A 25,806-nucleotide genomic window follows, 5' to 3' on the forward strand; every position below is an offset into this window, starting at 1 on the left:
TTTCTCCTTGAAGCATTCATTCAATTCACTTTTGAAAGCCATAATTGAATCTTTGTCTTTCATATCCCACCCCAAATATTACTCCTCTCCCTCCTCCACTCCCCCTCGCCCCCGCCCCCCAGGTTAGGCAGTATGTTCCAAAATCCAACCATTTGCTGTATTAAAAGAAGTTTCTCTTTATATTGTCTTGCTTCTTTTGCCAATCACTTTAAATCTCTGTCTTTAGGTTATTCACCTGTCAGCCATTGGAAAGAGTTTCTCTTTATTTACCTTATCCCAATTCTTCCTGATTTTAAGTATATCTCTCAAATCTCCTCCCAGCCTTTTCTGGTCTTCCCAAGCTCCACACCTCCAGTCTATCAAATAACTGTAATCTCTCATCTCTGCACCCTTCTGGTAAATCACTGCTAGCCCCTCTCCAAAGTGTTCAAATCCTCCCTGAAGAATAAATATATTAAAGAATAAACCTATCATTATACATAGCTCCACTGGTGTCTGCCACCCCTCCTTACTTCACCCAAGTGACCATTTTCTTGCATGAACCTAGGAAATGGGTACTATTGAACACTAGAAGGCATCACTATTGAACCTGCTACTGTCCTCACACAACATGTACTTGTCAGCAGGAGTGATCAGCAGCAGGAACCCTAGCTTATTTCCCCTTACACCAAAAGGTTAACTCCAGTCGATCGACATTTCCTTCTGCAGGAAAGTCATACAGGTGCATTGGACTATCGATACACTTGATGTTGTTGATGTATTACTGATGCATGTGAATTTAGGCTGAAGACTGATTCTACAAGCCACCCTCTAAACATGATGCTAGCATTATGAAAGTACCACCAATTAGTGAATGAATTCTGTTTTGACGTGATAATTTGGTAATAACATCAGTAATTTGATGTCATGGTACCAGATGAAAATTATAGTTTTAATAGCAGATGCCTGTGAATAATCCAATTAAAGAATGGTCTAATTGAGGATAAAGGATCATGACATCAGTGTAAACCATTTGCCCATTCATCATGTCAGCAGTCCTTTTTAGGACTGTTTTAATATGTTCTAGGATATCATTTCTAATCATGTCTTTTTTAATAAAAATACTTAATGCATTTGTAAAAATTTCTGTTTATGTTCCTGGAATAAAGAATTTGCAAAGTGGCACAGCTAGTAGAGCTGCTGCCTCACAGCTCCAGTGACCCAGGTACAATTCTGACCTTGGGTGCTGACTGTGTGGAGTTTGCACGTCCTCCCTGTGACCATGTGGGTTTCTTCTGGGTGCTCTGATTTCCTCCCACGTTTCAAAGATGTGCAGATTGGTAATCGGCCACTGTAAGTTGCCCCTAGTGTGTGGGTGAGTGGTAGAATCTGGTGAGGAACTCATAGGAATACGGAGAGAATAAAATGAGATTAATGTAGGATTACCTTGCACCATATTGTCTACCTGCACTGCACTTTATCTGCAGCTGCAACACTATGTTCTGCATTCCATCTTCTATTTACTACCTCAATGTAACTATGGATGGCATGATCTGTCTGGAAGGCACGCAGAAAACAAAAGATTTTCATTGTATCTCAGTACATGTGACAATAATAAACCAATACCAGTAGTTGATAGATGGTCAGCATGGACTTGGAGGACCAAAGGGCCTGCTTCCATGCTGTATGACTCTATGAACGGCTTGACTGATAAGGGAACAGGTTGGGGGCTAAAGTCTCAGTGGGGTTTTGAAGAACAAGAGGTGAAACCCATAAGATTATGAGAAGTCTTTTCAAGACAGGTGTTCAGTGGATGTTTTCATGGGACCGTTTAGATCTGGGAGCATGGCTTCTGAAAAGTAAAAGATAAGGAGGTATTTCTTTGAATTCTCCACCCCAGAGCTGGAGGCTGAATCCTTGGTTGCACAGATTTTTGGTCTGTACAGACGTCAAAGGTTAAAGGGACCAGGCAGGAAAGTGGAATTGAGGCCAGAATCAGTGCAGCCAACTTCTTACTGAATGGTGGAGTCATATGACCTCCTCCTGTTCCTATTTCAAATGTTCTAAGCTTGTACCTAAACAACACTACTTGGAAAATATGTTCTATTGTTCCAGTTTGTATGCATTTAATTCTGGTTTTCTACTATCAGGTTAGACGGTAACTTTCACTGTATTGGTTCTGCCTCTTTTCTATGCGATGACATTCTCAGAAGAAATGGTGATAGGTTGATCAATGACTGCATGCACAGAATGCTGAATCTCCCTGTAGTCAGCATTTACCATGGATGTCTGATGGATCAATCAGCTTCCAAGGATCCCCTGTGAAGACTAATGGAACCTGTACAGAAGGACACCAATAAATCATGAGTCAAGGGCATTTCCTATCTGTGTGCCTGTAACTAAACTTGGGCTTTCCTGTAAAATAATAAAAGAACAGAACTTTAAGCAAATTAAAATAGTTTATGTGTGTGCACTTCTGCCACCTCACACATAGATAGTTATAAACCTGGAATAGTTAGGCAATATTTTCCGTCCTTTTCTTTTATCTCATTTTAATCGGATACCTTAAAATGTTCCTCCAGTTTAGTCTTGATCTCTCCTCCAAATTTCATTCAATTACTGGGACTGGAGGGCTTGAGTTATAAGTAGAGACTGGATAGGCTGGGACTATTTTCCCTGGAGTGTAGGATGCTGAAGGCTGACCTTATAGAGGCTTATAAAATCATGAGGGGCATAGATAGGGTGAATGGTCACAGTCTTTCTCCAAGGGTAGGGGAGTCTAAAACTCTGTTTTTCACTAATGTTCACCTGGGGTGGGTCAGAAGGCAGTCACTGACCTAGACCACGTGGTGATGCCATCCACACAGCTGAGGTGGATGAAGTGAATCCCCCACACTGGGGATGATGCAAAGCGAATCTCCTGATACGTTGAGTGTGGGTCTTCAGGCTCCTGTACCTCCTCCCCAATGGTAGTAACGCCAAGAGGGTATTTCCTGGGTGGTGAATGTCCTTAACGATGGATGCCACCTTCTTGAGGCACCGCCTCTTGAAGATATCCTCAGTGGCAGAGAGGGTTGTGCCTGTGATGGAGCTGGCTGAGTCTACAACCCTCTGCGGCCTCTTTCAATCCTGCACATTGGAGCCTCCATACCAGGTGGTGATGCAACCAGTCAGAATGCTCTCCACCGTACATCTGTAGAAATTTGCATGAGTCTTTGGTGACATACCAAATCTCCTCAAACTCCTAATGAAGTAGACCTGCTGGCGTGCCTTCTTTGTGATTGCATCAATGTGTTGGGCCCAAGATAGATCCTCTGAGATGCCGACATCAGTCATCAAGCAGTGTGCCCAATGGCAACTGAACGTCCTTGCTCCTGTGGACTCACTGCCCATTAGGACACCTCCTGCTGTCACACCAGAACCCTGTGCAGGCCCCGTTTGGGGTAGATGTACATGGTAGAGGGTGATTCAAATGTCTTGCCCTTCCACTGTGCCCGGCAAGGTGACCTGTTTAGTTCTATCATTGGGGCAGAACAATGCAATGAGGAAGGAGAGATATTATATTAAACAGTAAATGCGGGAAATATTCAGCAGGTCTAGCAGCATCTATAGCGGAAGAAATAGGGTTTGTATTTCAGGCCATCAGAACTCCATTTATCAGAACACATGATGAAAGGTCATCGACCTGAAACGTTAACTCTGCTTCTCTCTCCACAGATGCTGCCTGACCAGTTGAGTGTTTGCAGCATTCTCTGCTTTTATTTCAGATTTCCAGCACCTGCAGTATTTTGCTTTAGGAGAGGTACACAGTCATTGGAACCAGTATGAAGTTTGCTGCAAAGCTACTCGCCTCACTTCACCCATTAGTTTGCTACAATTTTACCTGCCTCCACCAAGCCAGGGCTCCAAACGGCCTTTATACCTTGTAGGAGATAGGCTGGAACATACCTAGGATAGTTGGTATTTGGTGCATTGAGGCTAACACAGCTGTACTGAGGTTTTCTCAACCATGACCAGGCTTTGCGGGTACAATAACAACATTTAAAAGACATTTGAACAGGTACATAGGATAGGAAACATTTAGAGGGATTCGGGTCAAACACTGGCAAAGGGGACTAGCATAGATGGGCATCTTGGTCGGCATGGATGAGTTGGGCCGAAGGGCCTGGTTCTGTGCTGTATTATTCTATGACTCTCCATTACATAGGCCAAGACTCACTCTGGTGGAGTGAGTAAATATGAGCGAGAGATTTGGGAGAGATCATGGGTGCAATGAGAAAGCTTTCCCTAAAAGCCTCACAAAACACGTTATTCCATATTCAAGCACACTTGTGCAGCTTGGGGGGGGGGGGAGGAGGTGAGGACTCGGGGGAAATTCTCTCCCTGAGGCTCTTATCCTGAATGCCAACTCTCCCCCACTGAAGACACACAAAAGACTACAGATGCTGGAATCTGGAGCAACGAACAATCCGCTGGAGGAACTCAGCGAGTCGAGCAGCATCTGGGGGGGGGGGGGGGGGAAGGAATTGTCGACGTTTGGCATCGTGCGGGGAAACGTCGACAATTTCTAATTCCCCCCCCCCCCCCCCCCCCAGATGCTGCTCGTCCCGCTGAGTTCCTCCAGCAGATTGTCTCCCCCACCACAACTGGCCCTCACCTTAAGCCTTGCCTTGGCACTGGAAGCTGCCTGGGTTTGTAAGCACTCCTGCCACGTTTGTCACTGGGTTACTGAGCCGCTGGGAGCGGTGACATGATATTTAATGTTTTAGACTTATCTGCGCTAAAATATTTTCTCAAACGTCTCCACTCACGCCTCCATTGGCCACACATGCAGCTCCCAGGGTGACGTCAGGCAGTCTTTTCGCTATTTCCATTGAGCTGAATGCACGGTTGGGGAAAGTAGAGATCGGAGGGGCTGGGCTGGGCTGGGGGAGACGGGCTTCGAAGAGGACCGGTTCGCAGACTGCATTCAGCGGGAGGGTCGAGGTGCCTGGGTGAGTTGCTGCATCAGGTTGGAATATTGAATAAGGCGTGGGGATGGATTGCTTCCCCCCACCCCTCTCCGTATTAAGCGCATTGGGCGCAGTAAGTCCAAGCAGTTAAGGACGGGGTGTGCAAACCACATGCAACGTGTGGAGTGATCTCACCGACCCACGGGCAGTCATGGGGAGCACGGGGTTGGGTTTGCACTGGCGCGTTTTATTTCTTTCCTCCTCTATTCTACACTTGCTCCCTCTTGTAGCAACAGAATCAGCCCTCGGGGGTCCAGGGCATCCTTGAAGCGCCGTGGCTGACGGTGCCCGTTAGTTCTCTTGAGTTTGACCATCTGGTCGTTTCAACGGCGGGTGTAAAATAAAAAAGGGGGGATGGGGGAACCACCCGGGAACTCAAATCGTTGCAAGTCAACGTGCGCCGAGTCCTGCCCTTGGACTTGCTGGGGAAGCCCTGGATGTTTGTGCAGCCGCTGCCTCGCATCTTGTTGTGTGGAGGGGTTTGTTTGCAAATTCCAGGGCGGGTTTCTCTGTCTCCCGCCCTCTTGATATTTACCAGGCTGCACACAGCACAGTGGAGGGAATCACAGCGCTGTAGAACAGTCTGGGGAGTCCATCTATTTAACAATTGAACCCAAGCTTTCATGTATCAGTCTAACGTCAGATGTGTTACCGTATGCAAGTCTAAGGAGGGAGATTTCGCCTCATTACTCCAGTCTGTTAATTTATAATTTGGCTGGCAGATTTTTTGCTACACAGTTAAATGCCACTTCTTGTGCAACAGCCGTTCCTAAAATGCCCCGCGCACCTCCACACCCATAGATTACGATATCGTCCTCCTGGAATCAATGGAGAACAAACCCGTTCCTGCGATGTTAGAATGTACCCGTTTTCAGCAAATATTTCATTACCTACCACTGCCCACCGCGCCCAAAGCAATGTGACTTTTCCGAGCCTCTGTGCACCCGGTGTTACCGGGAACAGCTTCAGGTTAGAAATATAAAATGAAAGAGAAGCGCTGGGAATATACAGTATGCAGTAAGTGTTTGGCAGAGGATGTACAGATGGCTGTTCCGGGGGCCGCCAGCATAAACAATTATTTGCAGGAGTGGTAGCTAATTGTGTTTAAAGGTTTGGCGGTATAAAATCTGCTAATGTACAGGCCACACTGCAGTTATGAAGTTCTGATGAAGGCTCCCAATACAATTGTTAACCTGCCTTTTCTCCTTCGGCTGCCGATTGCCTTGTTGCAAGTTTGCCCATTCTGCATTTATCTGGGAACTCACCAGTGCTTGATTCTCTGGCACAGAATTCATTGAGGACTGGTTGCTTTCATAGTGTGAGAAAGCACATGTTGCATATTCCTTACAAATAATAGTAAAGTGATTGCTTATTTCTGACAGTGGGGTACATTGTTAAATTGTGAATGTTGCATAATAAACACAGTTTGTCTTTATGTTGTTGGCCAGAGAGAGAGAATAATAATATTGAATATGTCACTGTCAGTGTTTCCTTCCTGTTTCAGTCTCTTGTACCTGCCTTATTCCCCTGTGCTGATGGTGTAGAAATAGCCTGTGGTCATAATTGAAATGATGTTGTGGAGAATATTAGTGGATACCAATCACTTGCTTTTACATAAGAACACAAGAAAATAAGAGCAGGAATAGGCCATGGCCCCTTGAGCCTGCCGCACCATTCAATGTTATCATGGCTGATCTGCCTCAAGCTTCAGTTCCCCAATTCCTCAATTCCTCAATCTTTCAAACATGTATTAACTTCCTTGTTACCCCAGTGATCTAGCCTCCACAACTCTGCGGTAGGGAATTCCTGAGATTCCCCATCCTCTGCAAGAAGTTCCTACGCACCTCAGTTTTAAATGACTGCCCCTTAACCTTGTTAGAATTTGAAATTCTCTCAGCAGTGGAAATACCATCATGCCCCCTCAGGATCTTGTCTATTTCAGTAAGATCACCCTCATTCTTCTAAACACCAAAGAATGTTGATCAAAGTTTCTTCCCTCCAAACAATGAACTGCCAATGATTCACACAAATTTGAGTTAAAATGGATACAACACACAATGTTTCACAGTTTACCATCTCATCTTATGAGGACTGTAAAGTTGGGTTTGAATACACGCAACCATACTTGTACATGAAATGCAGATTTATTCTGTTTTAATCTGCCCAAGATTACTTGTATTTGCATTAATGGGGCTAAACTGGCCGCTTCTTTCCAGGAGCTGGCAGAGACACAAAGGATGAATGGTCTTATAATTAGATAAGTAGAGGCAGTCAGGTTAATTTGCTGTTCTGTCCAGCCAGTTCAACCTACTTGCTATATTTATAGCATCCCATCAAAAATTCTGGCTCTTGATCACAATTTGGCATGCAGCTGCATTTACTGAACTGATGTTTGAATGGATAGAGCTCACTCTTATGTGGAGTCTCTATAGACTGCTGAAGTACCATTATGATTTGCAGATGAATTAAAGATAACCTGGCAACAACATGTGTTATGTTGCATTTTTCAGTAAATATTAACTTGGGATTATAAATGCCAGGATGATTTAAATAATATAAAATCTGTAAAGTGTTAAAATTAATGACCAGTTCACCTTTTAAAGCTGGGTAGCAGATGGATTAAAATCTGCTGCAAAACAATGGCTGAAATTTAAGGGACATTTCTCCACCAGCAGAAAGTGGGAAGTTATGTCATGCAAAGGTCAGTGCTGGGATCATCATTATTTATGGAGCTCCATTACTAATTATTTCCCTCATGAACAAGTGGAGCGGGAGCTGGCTATTGCACTGGAATTTGTAGGTGATACACATTGGATGCTGTGGTTGGGATGTGGGAAATATTTTGTAAGGCTAAATGAAAATGTAGGAAAACTGATAGTCTCCCATCTATGGAAGGATACACTTGCATTAGGGGATTGCAACAAAAATTGAATTTAGGTTTGCCAGACTGTGCTGATACTCTCTTGGGTTTAGGTGATGTAAGTGAAACATTCATAATTCTTAAGGAGCTTGACAGGTACTTGATGTTTCCTCTAGATTGGTTGTCAAGAATCAAGAGTCACAGTCTCAAGGTAAGGGATCGACCATTTAGGATGGAGATGAGAAGGAATTTCTTCACTCAGAGGGTACTGAATCTTTGGAATTCTGTCCCCAGATGGCTGAATGTATTCAAGATGGGGATTGATAACTATTTAGAAATGAAGGGAAATAAAAGACATGAGATTAATGCAGGAGGTTGGCTCTGAGAGAAAAGATCAGTATAACTTTATTGAATGGCAGAGCAGGCACAAGGTGCTCAATAACATACAGCTACTTCCAATGTTTCTGTGGGGGCTTGCAAAGTATGTGCAGAAAGTATTTACAAAGATGTTACCAGAACTGAGGAATGATTAAGCATGCTGGGGCTCCTGTTGTTGAAGATTCTTCAGCAGGTGGAGAACTACAGTGACCAGCTAATGACTTGACATCTCTTTTCTCATTGCCAAAACAAATGATTTTTGTTTAGACTCTCAACTTTTTTTTTGTCTGACTGCTGTGTGTGTGTGTGTGTGTGTGTGTGTGTGTGTGTGTGTGTGTGTGTGTGTGTGTGTGTGTGTGTGTGTGTGTGTGTGTGTGTGTAACTTGAACATGCACTGCTTTTGAAAACATGCAGCATTCAAATTAACTCCTGTCCCTCCTGTTCTCTCTCCGGAAAATCTGCTTAAATAAGATCCAACATGTGACAGGAGGCCATGAAATCCTGAGACGTTTCTACTGATCTCCTGTTGTAACTGTATCAAGAGATTATCAGAGCTCTTGATACAGTGGTGGAGATGGGAGGGGGAGGGGGAGAAAGGAAAATTCAACAGCCATTTTTGGTGTTATTTTGCATGTTCCACCTGTTGACCTCCACAGAATTTTGAAGCTGGAGACTTGCGATGATTCAGTTTCCTTCAGAATTATGCAGGGAATTGACGCAGCTGTTGCATGAAAATTATTGTTTAAGACAGGTTTCAAATACCCAATGGGCACAAACTGAAATTAGAAACCTAGAAGTGATAACATTTTTGCAAATGAGTTCAAGAGACATTTCTGGTCACAGAAGGAACAGTGCAATTGTAAGTTGTGTAAATGAAATTGTTTCTGGAAAAGAAAGGGCTTTTTGAAGCTAAAGGATGTCCTTCAGAACTCTTGCAGTTATGAGTGGCTGCCCACAGCTCTTTGTCTTCAGTTACATTGGCGTTATTCAGCTTGGTCACGGGAGAGCTGGTTTCTATGGGATTGAGTTATGGTAGTGTGGTAAAATTGAAGAAACTTAAGAAACTTGTTGCTGTTTGGGAGCTGTGTAACCATACCTGGGCTGCAAATGTTGGGAAGACACACTTAGCATCAAAAATTGGTAAATATTCCTTTTCATTGTTTAAAATAACATTTCCCAGCAATTGTCCTATGGAATAAAATAATTATTGAAGTACTAAAATGCTTCCTGTTAAGTTGGACAAGAGCAGAGATTCCAGGTTATAAATGGCATGCTCAGGACAGGTGCCAATATATTTGAACAGAGGCCACCCAACAGTTGGCACAGAACATGGGTTAAAAACACAAGGCCCATTTAATAAATGACCAATTGCTATAATGAGAAGATGGTTCCATGGGCGTGACAGTTATTGGCTGACTGAAAGATCCTCTTCCTCTCTTTTGATGATGAACTTTACAAGCCATTATGCTAAGAATACATTGATCTCCCTATAAGTGTGCCATTCACAATACAAGTGGTCCATTTAAATAAGAGCTATTGCCTACTCCCTCATTACCTTGGAGTCTTCTGAAAATAAGACCATGATATGCCAAGGCTGGCACAATTAAAACCATTAGACAGCAAGTAAAGATAATTGTTAAAACAAAGGGAAGCTCGAACTGACAGATTTTAAACCATGCTGCTTGCCTTTGGGGCACATTTATTGTGTTTGCATCAATATTCCCGTTTGATATTCTCCACCTGTTCTACCTCCAACCCTACCACAGTGGATATGCTAAACCATTTCTTCACGAGCCAATTAAAAATACACAAAGCAAAGCTTTCACTTTCCTGTTTAACAAATCCTAAACATTATGATTGTTCTTTAATTTGCAGTGTTTAAAGCTCATTGGTAATTTGCATTGCTGTCACAGACTGAATACTGTATTCATTCATGATCAGTACTGCAGCATTTAGTAATTGCAGTAGCTATAATTTAATCTCCCAGTTGCCAGTGAAATAACTTGGAACATGTTCCTGGAGCAACCTGTCAGATTTCTTCACTAATTAAAATATCAATAATTCCTAATTGCAGTGCTGCTCTGATTGTTCCTGTTGGTTCACAAGGGAACCTGCTGGGCAACCATAGTAAGCAAGGCTCTGACTTGCTTCCAGGCTGAAAGATTCTGTCACCTTATTTGTGGAAGTCACTTGCTTTTCAGTGTAAGCAGCTTCTATGGGAGCAGAGGCTGAGTCCTTTTCCATTCTGAGATCTCGCAACACAATGTGGTATGCTGATTGAAAGGATGCTGCATTTTCTTTGCTTCTATGCGCTTCCAAGTATTGTTTGGTCAAGGTATGATGAGAGAGCAGTTCATACTTGGAGACATAGAGCACAAAAGCAGAGAAATTATGTTCATCCTTTATAATGCACTGGTTTGGCCACATCTGAAGTATTTCATGCAATTCTGGTCACCGCACCTCAGGTAAAATGTGAAGATCCTCAAGAGAGTATAGAAGAGGTTTACCAAAATTATTCCAGAGTGAGGGATACTCTCTCAATAGAGAAGCCGGGGTCGTTGTCAGATCTTAAGTATATAACTATATTCCTGTTAGCTGCCATCAACATGTCGCCTCTCTCTGGTGCCATCTTGATTTCAATTTTCAATCTTGATTTATGTTTTTCTTGTGAATCTTGTGTCACTGTGTGCTTGTGATGCTGCTGCAAGGACATTTTTCATTGCAATGTGCACACATGTACTTGTGCATATGACAATAAACTCAACTATGACTTTGACTTTATCCCTGGAACAAAGATGGTTGAGAAGAGATTTAATGAAAGTGAATAAGATCATGATTGGTTCAGACAGGGTAAATGGAAGGGAACTACTCCCATCAGCAGATGATCCAGGGATCAAAAGGGAACAGATATAAAATATTGCCAAATATACAAGGGAAATGTGAGGGGAAAAAAACAGACTTATACAGAGAATAATGATTCAGAACTTGCTACCAGTTGAAATGGGAGAGACAGGATCAGTCAGGGCTCTCAAGCATAAGGAAATAATTCACAGGCACTCGGGGGTGGGGGGAAGCAAGGGAATGGGACTGATGATTGCTCTACTGGAAGCCAATGTAGATTCGATGGGCTGAAAGACCTCCTTCTGTGCTGTAATAATTATGAGTATTATTATTGCCCATCACAAAACCTGGCCCTGAGGCCAATTATGTATCAAACTGAACATCAGTTCCACTTTCTTGGAGCTGCTTGCAATCATTGCAGCTGGAGTTAAATTGCTATAGTGTATAGGTAACATAGCAATAATGGACTGAAGTATTATGTTGAGTGGAAAATCATGTTGTAAATGTTAAAACTTTAAATAATTTATTTTTCTGAGTGCAGATTTTTTGAGTTGTTGGGAATGGCTGGTGGATTTTGTACCAAGCTATCTCTGACCCTAATGCACACTCATTTAAAATGTTTGCAGTAATTTCTGCAGGCCGTGGAATCGTTCTTTTGATGAGGGGATGGGGTCAAAGATAAAGGAGCACAAGCATAAAGCCTTCAACCCAGTTTCTTGGCTCTTGGGCTGGGCGAAATAAGATTGAAACATCATTGCATTATATTGTAGTGGGTAGGAAAACCATTTGGCTATTATGCTGCTTCCTGACTGCCTCATTCAATTGCACTTATTCCTTGCTGAGGTGTTGATGACAGAGAAATAGGCTGAATAACACACCTAGCTAAAAGTACCCTCTCACTTCTGTTGAAAAAGCCTGACATTGGTTGGCTGAAGAGCTGAAATTTCAGCCTCAAATCTCAGGTCAAAATAAATTAACTGGAATCTACTTTGGCCAAAAAACTGTGAAATTCTTTGGCAGCCAGCAAATCTCATGCCTGAGGGAAGTGAATAAAATCTTGGACCCAGTGAAGTTATTGGGTTTGACTGCGAGAGAGGTCTGTAGCTCAGTATTTAACCTATTCCTCTTAACCCATGATATTGGTAACATTCTTATAGTGAAGGTTCTCCTGCTTTTATGTAAGTGTGCAATAAAATGCATAGAACAAGTTGTTTTCACATAGATTTGATTTAAATTAATTAGATGTCACACATCGTCTATGTTTTGTTAATGGGGTCAGTGAGTAAGCATGTGCATTCAGGTGTAGAGACTGGGCAATGTCATTTCTAATTTACAGCATAACAAAGGAGCCTCCAGTATTTAAACATCACTTTTAGTCTACACCTCCCATATGTTTGCAAGAATTATCATAGCCATAATGGACTACCCATTTGAATATAAACATTTATTATTAAATGCCCATTGTTCAATTAAAAGCAACAATTTTCCTTGATCCTTGTAGACAGATGATTTTTTTTAGTTTGCATTGATTGACAATGGCACATTATGTTAATTGTTCCCTGCCATAGTAAATCTGAGTTTATCATTTAACACTGATTTGCTAGGATTCCTAAGAATGATTTAGGAATAAAACAAGAATCTTATCCCAGTTCAGCCTTGGCCAGGATCCCAGAGTTTTACACTCCATTCATTGCTTCTCCCAATAGTTCTCCCTCCATGTCCTTTGCTCTACTGTCTTCCCCAGGCATCGGTACCTTCTGGCTCTCTCTCTTCTCCACTGCGAAGAATCTTATCTTTCCTGCTAGTCACTTAGTACCAATCCAGCAATTTTAGATGTTTGGAAGGAAAGAAGCAAATATGTAAGAAACTATTGCCTAGTCATGAGTGTGCAGATACTGTGAAGTAGGGGTAGGGATCAGGAAATGCATTGAGTTATCATTATAGTCTGGAATTGGTTAGTCCACAAGCCTATATGCATAACTACAATTAAACTCCATTAGTCTAGCATGTCCCGGTTTTTGGTAGTGTCTGACTGACAGACTTTCTGGACTCTTGGACGTTATTCCTATTAAGACCCCAACACACTTCAATGCATTTTTTTAAACATTACACAATATTATATGTTTTCCAGTGAACCTGTTAAGTTTTAAGAGAGCATGGAAAATAGGGTGAGCAAGATGTCACTGGAGCGAGGTTACTCGTTGCAAGTTGCTCTCGGTAGATCCACTCGTTACTTCTAGTATGATTGTTCTCTTTTAAATCTTAATTCTGTGTCTCTACACTTCATTCTGTATTCTTTTACCTTTTACTACCTCAATGCATTATGTAATGAATTGATCTGTATGAACGGTATGCAAGGCAAGTTTTTCACTGTACCTCGGCATAAGTGACAATAATAAACCAATTCCAATTCAAGGGGCAGCGGAAAGTGGAACTGGGTTAGTTTCAAGGGAACACAGGAAATAGCCCTGGTGAGTTTTGGAGTGCAGAAAGTGGGACCCCAGTGAGTTTAAAGGAAGCACCAGGAACAGAACCAGGTGTGTTTAAAGAGTGTGTGGGAAATATTACCTAGTGAGTAAGACAATGAACCATTGGGATTTACAAATACAGGCCGTCCCTGGGTTACGAATGCCTGACTTGCAGACATCTGTACATGAATGAGCTCCCATAATATTAAATTCAAAAGTCTGACGTACATTCATACATTTGTTCCTATGAATGGCAGAACTAGTTTCCACTTACTCTGCACTTTTAGTAATTGTTCTTTGTTATCAGTCTTGTGTGTTTGATGCCATCCATTACAATATGGTGGTGGTATGGTTACCATATTGAATGATTTTTGTGTATTTTCCAACTCGTGAACAAAATTGACTTAAGGACGTCTGTAAAAATGGAACCCGTTCATTACATGGGGCCAGCCTGTGATCAGGCAGTGGACTATTAGAGTTTTACTCTACTCAGTTTGGAATGATAGCTTTGGTAAAAATTTACCTTGGGTTTTCTTACTCACATGTTGTTGATACTGGTAAACCCACACTTATTCCATTTTTTCACCAACCACCCCCCTCAAACTTCTCCCTTTGTTGCTCTAAAAAGTTGGTGCCTGGATTACCTTGTTGAAACCATGTAGTGCATGTAGTTGTTTTACTCCAGTCATGTTAAATAAAGAATCTTGGGATATTGACTCAGTGACGTGGTCCATGTCTGCAGGTCTGAGGATCTGTGTGAAGATTACCTATGACTTGAAGAGGAACATCTCTTAAATCTCTTGATACATTTTGAAGTAATTGTTAAGCTGTGTAGTGCACTAACCTACAGTAGTTAGTGCACAAGTGGGTTACTACTGAGTACATTGGAGGTTGCTGCTGAGTTTTGATGATGACCACTTTCCTCTTGCTGTGCCCATCCTTACACACATTGAGTATTCTCTAAACTGAGCCATGTAAATAGTGAAGAGATTCAGAGCCTGAGAGGTGAACCATCCTCTCTTCTGCATTTGTGGCAATGGTTGAGCCTCTGGGCAGTGATGATCTCATCAACGCAGGGATGTTACTGATGCTGCCATTGATAAGATATCTTTATTAGTCACATGTACATCGAAACACACACTGAAATACATCTTTTGCGTAGGGTGTTCTGGGGGCAGCCTGCAAGTGTTGCCAACATAGTATGCCCACAACTTCCTAACCCGTACATCTTTGGAAAGCAGGAGGAAACCGGAACACCCGGAGGAAACCCATGCAGACATGGGGAGAATGTACAAACTCCTTAAAGACAGTAGCCAGAATTGAACCCGGGTCGCTGGTGCTGTAAAGCGTTACGCTAACCGCTACACTACCGTGCCTGCCATACGCTAGAGTGCCTGTTGGTCAGGGGTGGAGGGAATGGTTAGTAGGTGGGATTTCCAGTGCTGTGATATGAATGATGCTTGGACCTAATTGGCCTAGGTCTGGACATTGTCCTGTTCCTGCACTGTGAGTGCTTCACCTTCAGAGGGTTTTAGTGGAATTTTCAAAGCTGAAATAAAAAAAATGATGTACAGAGGGATCTTGGGGTCAAAGTCCATAGCTCCCTGAAAGTGGCTGCACAGGTTGACAGGGTGGTAAAGAAGGCATATGGCATGCTTGCCTTTATTAGTCAAGACTTTGAGTTCAAGAGTCAGGAAGTTATGTTGCAGCTTTGTAAGACTATAGTTAGGCTGCATCTGGAGTGTCGCATTCAGTTCTGGTCGCCCCATTATAGGAAGGATGTGGAGGCTTTGGAGAGGGTGCAGAAGAGGTTTACCAGGATGCTGCCTGGACTAGAGGGCAGGTGCTATAAGGAGAGGTTGAACAAACTGGGGCTGTTTTCTCTGTAATGGCTGAGGGGAGATCTGATAGAAGTTTATAAAATTATGAGAGGCATAGGTTGGGTGGATAGTCTGAGTCTTTTTCCCAGGGTCAAAATGTCAAATACTGGAGGGCATAGGTTTAAGGAGAGAGGGGGAAAGTTCAAAGGAAATGTGCGAGGCAAGTTTTTTTTACATAGACAGTGGTGGGTGCCTGGAATGTGCTGCTGGGGATGGTGGTGGAGGCAGATACGATAGAGCATTTAAGAGGCTCTTAGAAACAGGAATATGCAGAGAATGAAGGGGTATGGACTATGTGCAGGCAGAAGAGATTAGGTGTCATTTGCTTAATTGGTTCCATATCATGGGCCAAAGAGCCTGTTCCTGTGCTGTACTGTTCTATGTTCAAAAGGAATCTCCAAGATCTTGACCTTCTGACAAAAGGAAAGTCAGTGATGGAACAGCTGGAGAAGGTTGGGCTGAAAAAAGCTTCCTTTCAAAAGATTTCCATTAATGTCCCTTGTAGCTAAATCCTTAAAAAGAGATTAGACTCTTAACGAGACACTGAGCATTTGAAAGGTGTGATCTTTGACCCAGACTCATTCACCACAGAGAACTGTGGTTCAGTGTTTTTAATACACATTTTAATACAGAAATAATGAATTGACTACTAACGACTATGTGAATAATTTAACCAGTTTCTTAATGAGTACATCTCACAATATATTTTAACTTATTAAAGCTATGCATTAAACATGCAACTATAACACTAACCATTTGACACCAATTCCATGGCAGAAGTATATTTGCTACCAGTGAACTTGTTGAGAATTGTGTAACCACAGGATTTTGTTGAAATTCAGAGAATAATGAATGTCAATCAGCTTCTTTAGAACAATTTATGGCCATAGTTATGCTGCATTATATTAAAAAAAAGTTCCAATAATCCATTGGTTCAGCATCAGGTTCGCCAGGGCCCTGTTTCTGTGCTCCCTTGAAACTTACTGGGTTCACTAGAAAGTTTATTATACTTGTATGTAGCATCTAAAAAAAGAATTAAAAGTGTGTTGGATTATTAATTGGAATAACCTCCAACAGTCTGGTAAATCTTCCAGTCTGGCACCAGCAAAGTCCTGAGTGTGCTGAATTAATGGAATTTTACTCAATTCTGGAATGTGAAGCTATAGACTGAAGTTCAACTGGCAATTGTTTGGAGGTTTGCACAGAGCTCCAGTAGCTATTACTTGTAATTTTCTGACTGCATGGTTAAAAGTTTTAGATTATTATTATTAATATTGTAATAAAAAGCTTATAAATTACTCAAGGTTCAAAAGAACTGGCACAAGGCCCAATTAGTATTTGGTGACCTCCTCCAGACAGTTTATAACTGTTTTGCTTTAGTGCTCACCAGGGTCTTTTGCATTAATCAGCACTCACAACCACCTTGCATTGATGTGAGTGTGGCAGTATAGCTTTAACCTGGGATCCATAACAGCCTTGGTGATTTACAGTCAAGGATGCTGAAATGTTAGAGGTGGAAGTAGCACTGCAGATAGTTACTTTGATGCACTACCTAATGCACAAGAGGCTTCCTCCTCCACTCACAAATTAAGGAAATTGAGCACAGTCTGCCACATGTCAGACCAGTTAATTGAAACTGCTAGTTACAGGTCTTCATTGAAATCAAGGGTGCTTCTTCATATAAAAGGGCCAGAAGTGAGAAATATTTAAAGTGGGAGGGGCTAAGTTCAAAGAAGATGTGTGGGGAAAGTCTTTTACACGGAGAGTGGTGGGTGCCTGGAATGCGCTGCCACGGGTGGTGGTGGAGGCAAATACAATAAAGACATTTAAGAGGCTCCTAGATAGGTACATGAATATGCAGAGAATGGAAGGATATGGACATCGTGTAGGCAGCAAGGACTAGTTTAGTAAGGCGCTTAATTGCTAGTTTAATTAGTTTGGCACAACATTGTGGGCCGAAGGGCCTGTTCCTGTGCTGTACTGTTCTATGTTCTAAAAATAGGAAATGACAACAGCAGTGGGCAAAGTCTAGCTGGGATGCAGAAAGGATATTTTAAACACCTTGAGGTTGTGATTAAATTTGCATTGGATTTCTGCAAAATATTAAGATTTCCACAAGAGTTGGGTTCCTGTCATAACTGGCACATGAGCCACAGTGCTTGTACTCTCTGATCTTCTGCCAGTGGGGAGCAGAGAGAATTTCTGTGGAAGCAATTAACATTTTGTTTAGCAATTCCACACGTATGATTATCATGCAAGCAACTAGATTGAAAGCTTGGCAATTTAGGTTCACTGAAAGGAAGCTCCATAGAATTACCCTCTAGCTGAAAAAGTAGATTAGCTGCAGTATGTAGGGCTGTATCCAGAATGGCTGAAGTTAGTAAGTAGTTGCACTTCACTAGGGCATTAGTTGCAATTTCAGTCAGATTTTATCTCTTGCCAGCAATTTGCGCTTTTGTCTAAAATGGTTGCCTCAGTGGTGCCCTCCATTTCAGCAGAATTCTGTGTTCTGTACACAGAACATTTTGCCACCTTTTAGAAAAATAAGCTCGTGTAAAACACAACGTTTGTCTTCTGAGTTCCTGATAGGTATTTCTGTCCAGAGAGGGCAGCTGGAGGGATATCCCAGTGGTGGCAATAATGGGAGCAATGGGGAAGTGGGTCTCAGAGGGACAATCAACTAGACTGTCTTGCTTTTCGGGGGGATTGAAGGAGATTGTAATTGACGATCATGATCTCCGTTCTTGAGGTCAGGTGATTTTTTTTTCTCTCACTGTCTGCACCAATGGGAGAAATAGACACTTGATCTTGTAGAACAACTTTCTGAGGCCTGGAGTTTGCACTTTGGGTCTTTTCCTTTTTCAGTGAATCTGGGTGTTCCTTCTACATTACCTAATTTTATCTCTTTTTAAACTTTAAGCTGCATTAGAGTTGAATTATCATGGCATTATATGCAAAATATCCTCCTAATGGACTATTTTGGAAATGTGGTTTAATTTGCAAACTAATACACTATGTGGCACTGTGCAGTCACTGCCTCTTTCTACCTCTCACTGTCTATCCAGATGAAAAAAATGGAAGTGGTGGGGGAGGGGTAGGAACAATTATTTGGCCTCATTTACACTGCAAAAACTCAGATAGGATGCAGTGAAGCACACAATTTAGCTGAGTTCAGTCTTCATTCATTCTTTCTCCTCTTGCAGTCATTACTTTTGCCTTACTTGCTGGAGAAATATTTGATGGGGTCAGTGTTGGTATACCCTGTGCGTGGTTAGTGAAAGTGTGCGCAGACAGCTTGGGCAGCTGGTCAGTGAGATGATCCAGTAGGATTTTCCCATCATTACTAGGCCTGAAAGAAACTCGTACTCTGTTAAACTATACATGGTGGTTTCCATGCTACAGTGGTAATGATACTCATTGCACTTTGGTAATAAATATAAGTGGACACTTGATGCTCCTGTTAATTGCAGCAACTGACAAAAGCTTGTTTATCCATATGGCTGGAACTTCTTGGGCTTTGATTCTTGGTTCAGTTCAGGGATGATTTTTTTTTTCAGTTTTTAATGGTGTTCAGCAAAATAGGGCAATTTTTGTTTCAAATTAATGTCACTTGAGGTGTATTTATTTTTGAACTCTGTAAAATGCACCCAGATCAAAATATTTGAAAATGATTTCAGAGTTCAGGCTTAATCTTAATCATTGTTTCTTTGCTGTGATCCTGAACACCATTGTTTTTTTTTGCCCTGATTCCAACTACATTTCACTCTTCTGACTTTCACCACTACCAGGCCACTGTGGAGCACATCCGTAAACACATGGGATTGGTCAGTAGCCTACATGAGCATTTTGAAAGCCATGTGCAACATTCTTAAAGCAAAAGAACAAAAAAGTGAACTCTGCATTGTTGATACCACTGGAGAGGAATATACACGATTACATTGGTGAGATATACATGATTGCATTGGTGGGATATACACTATTTTCCAATTAGGTCTTATGGGGGCTGTTTTTTTTTCGTTGTTTACTTGGAAACCAAAGATGGAGTTGTAGTATAGTGACCTTGTACCCATGGCAGGTTATGGCCACACATTGCGTCAGCTGCAGAAGAGTGGAAGATTACACTCAATGTTCTGAAAGTTGAGTGGGGAATGTTATTGGCCTTTTCCTAATGGCCTTTGCCACTTGAGTTTGGTTTCTACTCTTTTTGAGAATGTGGGGTACTCTTATTAATTAAGCTGAATTTTCAAACTCTCTTAATTGTCTCATCAATCATTGTTTTCCATCAATGTGTGAATTGTTGCAAAATGTGCTGTGGGCTGTGCAATGGAAAACCTATCTGCATCGAAGGTTGGTTTACTTTTGTAAAGGGAGTGGCTTTGCACCCAGTAACTTTTATTGGCAGTTGTGGGTCAGTAACTTTAACATTTTGCTGTGCTGGGACTCCCTGCAAACATCCAAAAAAAATCCACACTATCTAACCAAAGGAAGGAAGAGTAATCACTGCAGGAAATGTTTACTTTTATCAGTAAACATATAGTGACAGAAATAGCCTTATTGTAAATTTAACAAATTAAAAAAATCTGATGTCCTTGGCAAAGTCCTTAATTGTGTGTGTGTGTGTGTGTGTGTGTGTGTGTGTGTGTGTGTTATATATGGTTTCGCTACACTTCCAACTCCTACCAGCCTGGTGTAACTTTAATCTGACCAGTTTGGTGGGAAATTGTTTGGGTCATGCCAAAGGTTAATAGTGCATCTGATTGACAAAAATGAAGAATAAGTTTGGCTTATGAAAGATAAAAATGCATTAGATCCATTTCGTAGTTTCCCGCAGTCAGATTAGCTTATGGTGTCAGCTGTGCTTTAATTAGTAGTTCTCCTGCTTGAGGTAGATGATATTGAGTTCAGATCCTATTCCAGAGATGTAAGCACAAAAACCAAGCCAGACACTTTAATAAAATACTGATGGGTGCATTTGGAGGTCCCAATTTTCAAATGAGAAATTAATCTGAGGCCCCACTGATGAAAGCTAATTCCTTGGTACTATTTTAACAAGGAACAAGGAGAATTATTCCTGGTTTCTTGCCCAAAATACAAATGTCAGTCATCGTCACTAAAATCAGGTTATCTCTGTTATCACTGTGATGTCTGTGGGAGCTTGCTGTATGCAATTTGGCTGTGGCATTCCCTGCATTACATAAAAGACTATACTTCTGAAGAACTGCGTTGGCTGCAAAACACTTTGTTAGGTCCTGCAATCTACTCTATGGTCTGCTGTCTGACCATTTAGAAATCTGATCATCTGGATCATCAGGTGATGTTTCCTGTGTTCCCTTGAAATTCACCGGAGCCCAGGTTCCTGTGCTCCCTTCAAAAAGTGAATTAAAAGTGTGTGTTGGGGGGGGCAGGGGGTGTAAATGTGAATAACATCCAATAGTTTGGAAGATTGACTTGTCCGGTACCATCAAAGTCCTGATTGTGCCAGGGGCAGGCACAGTAGTGTAGCAGTTAGTTTAACGTTATTACAGCGCCACGACCCGGGTTCAATTCCGGCTGCCGTCTGTAAGGAGCTAATACGTTCGCCCCGTGTCTGCAAGGGTTTCCTCCGGGCACTCTGGTTTCCTCCCACCTTCCAAAGACGTACGGGTTAGGAAGTTGTGGGTGTGCTATGTTGGCGCTGGAAGCATGCTGACATTTGCGGGCTGCCTGCAGAACACTCTATGCAAAAGATGCATTTCACTGTGTTTTGATGTACATGTGACTAATAGATATCTTATCTTACCTTATCAGAATTTTATTATGAATATGCATTTTTCTTTCCTTTCTCTGAATATATAACCACCAGATTGGAGTTGCCAGTGTGTGGGGTGTTTCTGCTGCTATTGCTTTTGGCTTGCACTTTTGCTGTTTGCTAGATGACATAAGATGACATGTGACATTGTCATAATAAACCATACAGATCATTTCATCACATCAGTACATCGAGGTAGTGTTACAGTTACAGAGAAAATGCAGTGCAGGCAGACAATAAGGTGTAAGGCTATGACGAGGTAGATTTTAAGGTCAAGTGTCCATCTTATAATACAAGAGGTCCGTTCAATAGTCATAACAGCGGGATAGAAGCTGTCCTTGTGCCTGGTAGTATGTGCCTGGCTTTTGTATCTTCTGCCTGATGGGAGGGAGGAGAAGAAAGAATGTCTGGGGTGGGAGGGGTCTTTGATTAGGTTGGCTGCTTTACCGAGGCAGCAAGAAGTGTAGACGGAGTCCATGGAGGGAAAGCTGCTTTCCATGATGTGCTGAGCTGTGACCACAACTCTCTGCAGTTTCTTGTGGTCCCGGGCAGAGCAGTCGCCATACCAAGCCGTGATGCATCCGGATAGGATGCTTTCAAGATGCTTCCACCATAAAGATGGTGAAAAGAAATATGTTGGTGGAAAACGCCTTTTAATTAAGTTGATGATCTCTTTGTTATAGGTAAAGCAGATGGAAATTCATCTTTAGTTTTTTTTTGAGATCAGTCCCTAGTAAACCCAACAGAGACTTCCAGAAAATCATCTTCTTATGGTAGAGAATTCCAAACTCTAACCACTCTCTTGGTGAAGGAGTGGTGAGGTGCACTTGGAATTCTCGACTGCCAGGAGAATTCCAAGTGCAAACTGGAGGAACAACATCTCATTTTCCGTCTTGGAACCTTGCAGCCTAATGACATGAATATTGAATTCTCCCACTTTAGATAATCCACCCCCCCCCCCCAACCATGCTTCTTCTCTTCTTCCCTTTCTTAACCCCCTTTTCTCTCGCGCTCTCGCTCTCTCCTTGGACTCATACCCCGGTGGATTTGCTCTCCCCTCCCCCCCCCCCCCCCCCTGCCTATCACCATCTCTTACCTGCATCTACCTATCATCACCCTTTGCCCACCCTGCCTCCCCGCTCTTGTCCACCTATACACTGCTCTGCTTTTCCCTCCTGTATATTGGGCTTCCCCTTTTCCTATCTTCAGTCCTGAAGAAGGGTCCTGACCCAAAACGTTGACCGCCTGCTTTTCTCCACAGATGCTGCCTGGCCTGCTGAGTTCCTCCAGCATCATCATGTTTTTCATCTAGATTCCAGCATCTGCAGTCCTTTGTTTCTCTTGAGGTGACTGATATGGATACATTTAAGGGGAAGCTAGATTAAAGCATGAGGGAGAAGGGAAGCGAGGGATATTTTGATAGGGTTAGATGAAGAAGGGTTTATGTGAAGCACAGAAACACTGGCTATAGCTTGTTTCATGCAATTCCCCAATGCTATTTGCATATTGTTAATTGAACAGAAGCAGGCTCCCAAAGGGGCGCACACATGTTGTGGTAATTGCACAGCAGGGTCTTCTGTGCTGCTGAATTTTATGTGCACAGAATATTATCAGAAGCAGGAGTGTTTGATTTCCCAAAGAGGTAATGGCAACAAGTGGAGCTAAGGGCAGCACTAGTGAGTGGTGAGTTGGGAAGGAATAACAATTTGAAATTTGGTGAGGGGAAGGAGCTGCAAGAACATCAATGGTCAGACAGGATGAAGAGGAAAATATCAGCATGAACTAAGCAGTGGGGGAGGAGAAAATGCCTTTGAACCATGGTAGGTTCATAGACTGTCTAGTGTTATTTGTGACCAAGGAAAAATAATGTTTTAAAGTAGTTAACATTAAGAATGGAGAGTGCCAATATACAGTATCTGCGCAAGAGACATAAGACCATAAGACGTAGGAGCAGAATTAGGCCATTCAGCCCAGTGGATCTGCTCCACCATTCGATCATGGCTGATTTATTTTTCCCTCTGAACCCCATTCTCCTGCCTTCTCCCCATAACCTTTTACGCCCTTAGTAATCAAGAACCTATCGACCTCCCCTTTAAATATACCCAATGACTTGGCCTCCACAGCCGTCTGTGGCAATCAATTCCACAGATTCACCACCCTCTGGCTAAACGAAATTCCTCCTCATCTCTGTTCTAAAGGGACGTCCTTCTATTCTGAGGCTGTGCCCTCTGGTCCTTGACTCTCCCACTACTGGAAACATCTTCTCCACGTCCACTCTATCCAGGCCTTTCAGTGTTCGGTAGGTTTCAATGAGATCCCCCCTCATCCTTCTAAACTTCAGCAAGTACAGTTCCAGAGCCATCAAATGCTCCTCATACGTTAACCCTTTCATGCCTGGGATCATTCTTGTCAACCTCTCCTGGACCCTCTCCAACACCAGCACATCTTTCCTTTGATACAGGGCCCAAAACTGCTCACAATACTTCAAATGTGGTCTGACCAACACCTTATTAAAGCCTCAGCATTACATCCTTGCTTTTATATTTCTAGTCCTCTTGAAGTGGATGCTAACATTGCATTTGCCTTCCTTACTACTGACTCAACCTGCAAATTAACCTTTAGGGAATCCTGCACTAGGGCTCCCAAGTCCCTATGCACCTCCGATTTCTGAATTTGCTCCATGTTTAGAAAATAGTCTACACCTTTATTCCTTCTACCAAAGTGCATGACTGTACACTTCCCTGTGCTGTATTCCACCTGCCACTTCTTTGCCCATTCTCCCAACCTGTTTGAGCCCTCCTGCAGACTCCCTGCTTCCTCAACACTTCCTGCCCCTCCACCTATCTTTGTATCACCAGCAAACTTGGCCACAAAGCCATCAATTCTGTCATCTTGATCATTAAGAAATAACGTGAAAAGTAGCAGACCCAACACTGACCCCTGTGGAACACCACTAGTCACCAGCAGCCAACCAGAAAAGGCCCCCTTTATTCCTACTCTTTGCCTTCTGCAAGTCAGCCAATCTTATATCCATGCTAGTACCTTTCCTGTAATACCATGGGCTCCTATCATGTTTAGCAGCCTCCTGTGCGGCACCTTGTCAAAGGCTTTCTGAAAATCCAAGTAAATAACATCCACTGACTCTTCTTTGTTTATCCTGTCTGTTACTTCCTCAAAGAATTCCAACAGATTTGTCAGGCAAGATCTCCCCTTTAGGAAACCATGCTGACTTCAGCCTATTTTATCATGTGCTTCCAAGTACCCGGAAACTTCATCCTTAATAATGGACTCTAACATCTTACCAACCACTGAAGTCAGGCTAACTGGCCTATAATTTCCTGCCTTTGGCCTCCTTAAAGAGTGGAGTGACATTGGCAACTTTCCAGTTCTCCGGAACCATTCCTGAATCCAGTGATTCTTGAAAGATCACTACTAAAGCCTCCACAATCTCTTCAGCTACCTCTTTCAGAACACTAGGGTGTAGTTCATCTGGTCCATGTGACTTGCCTACCTTCAGACTTTTCAGCTTCCCAAGCACCTTCTCCTTAGTAATAGCAACTACACTCACTTCTGTCCCCTGACTCTCTTGAATTTCTGGCATATTGCTGGCATCTTCCACAGTGAAGACTGATGCAAAATACTTCTTCAGTTCATCCAGCATTCCTTTGTTCCCCATTACTACTACTGCAGCATCATTTTCTAGCGGTTTGATGTCCACTCTTGCCTCTCTTTTATATATCTGAAAAAACTTTTGGTATCCTCGTTTATATTATTGGCTAGCTTACCTTCATATTTCATTTTTTTTCCTCCCCTTATTGCTTTTTTTTAAGTTGTCTTCTGTTAATTTTTAAAAGCTTTCCAATCTTCCCACTAAACTTTGCAATATCGTATGCCCTCTCTTTTGTTTTTATGCTGTCTTTGACTTCCCTTATCAGCCACGGTTGCCTCATCCTCCCTTTAGAATGCTTCTATTTTGGGATGAACTGATCCTGCATCTTCTGAATTACTTACAGAAACTCCTGCCATTGTTGCTCTACCGTCATCCCTGCTACGGTCTCCTTGCAATCAACTTTGGCCAGCTCCTCTCTCATGCCTCTGTAGTTACCTTTAGTCAGCTGTAATACCGATACATCCGATTTTAACTTCTCCCTCTCAAACTGCAGGGTGAATTCTATCATATTATGATCACTGCCTCTTAAGGGTTCCTTTACCTTAAGCTCCCTAATCAAATCTGGTTCATTGCAGAACACCAAATCCAGAATTGCCTTCTCGACCACAAGATGCTCTAAAAAGCCATCCCGCAGGCATTCTGGGATCTAGTAACAACTTAATTTTCCCAATGTTCCTGCATATTGAAATCCCCCATGGCCACTGTAACATTGCCCTTCTTTTCTACCTCATGTTGTAATTTGTACCCCACATCCTGGCTACTATTCAGAGGCCTGTATATAACTCCCATCAGGGTCTTTTTGCCCTTGCAATTTCTTAACTTTTCCCACAAGGATTCTACAGCTTCTGATCCTATGTCACTTCCTGCTAAGGATTTGAACAGGAACAGGCCCTTTAGCTCACTATATCTGTACTGACCATGATGCTAATT

General features: G+C 42.4%; 1 protein-coding gene across 3 annotated transcripts in view; it reads left to right on the forward strand.

Moving 5' to 3' along the window:
- The first annotated feature begins 4,899 nt into the window (after positions 1–4,899).
- Positions 4,900–25,806, forward strand: part of LOC127574089 (neurocalcin-delta) — a 218,982-nt gene continuing 198,075 nt past the window's right edge. The window contains exons 1-2 of one of the 3 annotated variants that reach the window (XM_052022754.1): positions 4,920–4,973; positions 8,028–8,062. The gene's annotated coding sequence lies outside the window, so the exon portion shown is untranslated. Of the gene's footprint in view, positions 4,974–8,027; positions 8,063–25,806 lie in introns of all 3 variants that reach the window. The other 2 variants (XM_052022755.1, XM_052022753.1) reach the window with 2 other exon arrangements.

This window comes from Pristis pectinata, chromosome 9, assembly GCF_009764475.1.
Source record: "Pristis pectinata isolate sPriPec2 chromosome 9, sPriPec2.1.pri, whole genome shotgun sequence".
NCBI classification, from domain to species: Eukaryota; Metazoa; Chordata; class Chondrichthyes; order Rhinopristiformes; family Pristidae; genus Pristis; species Pristis pectinata.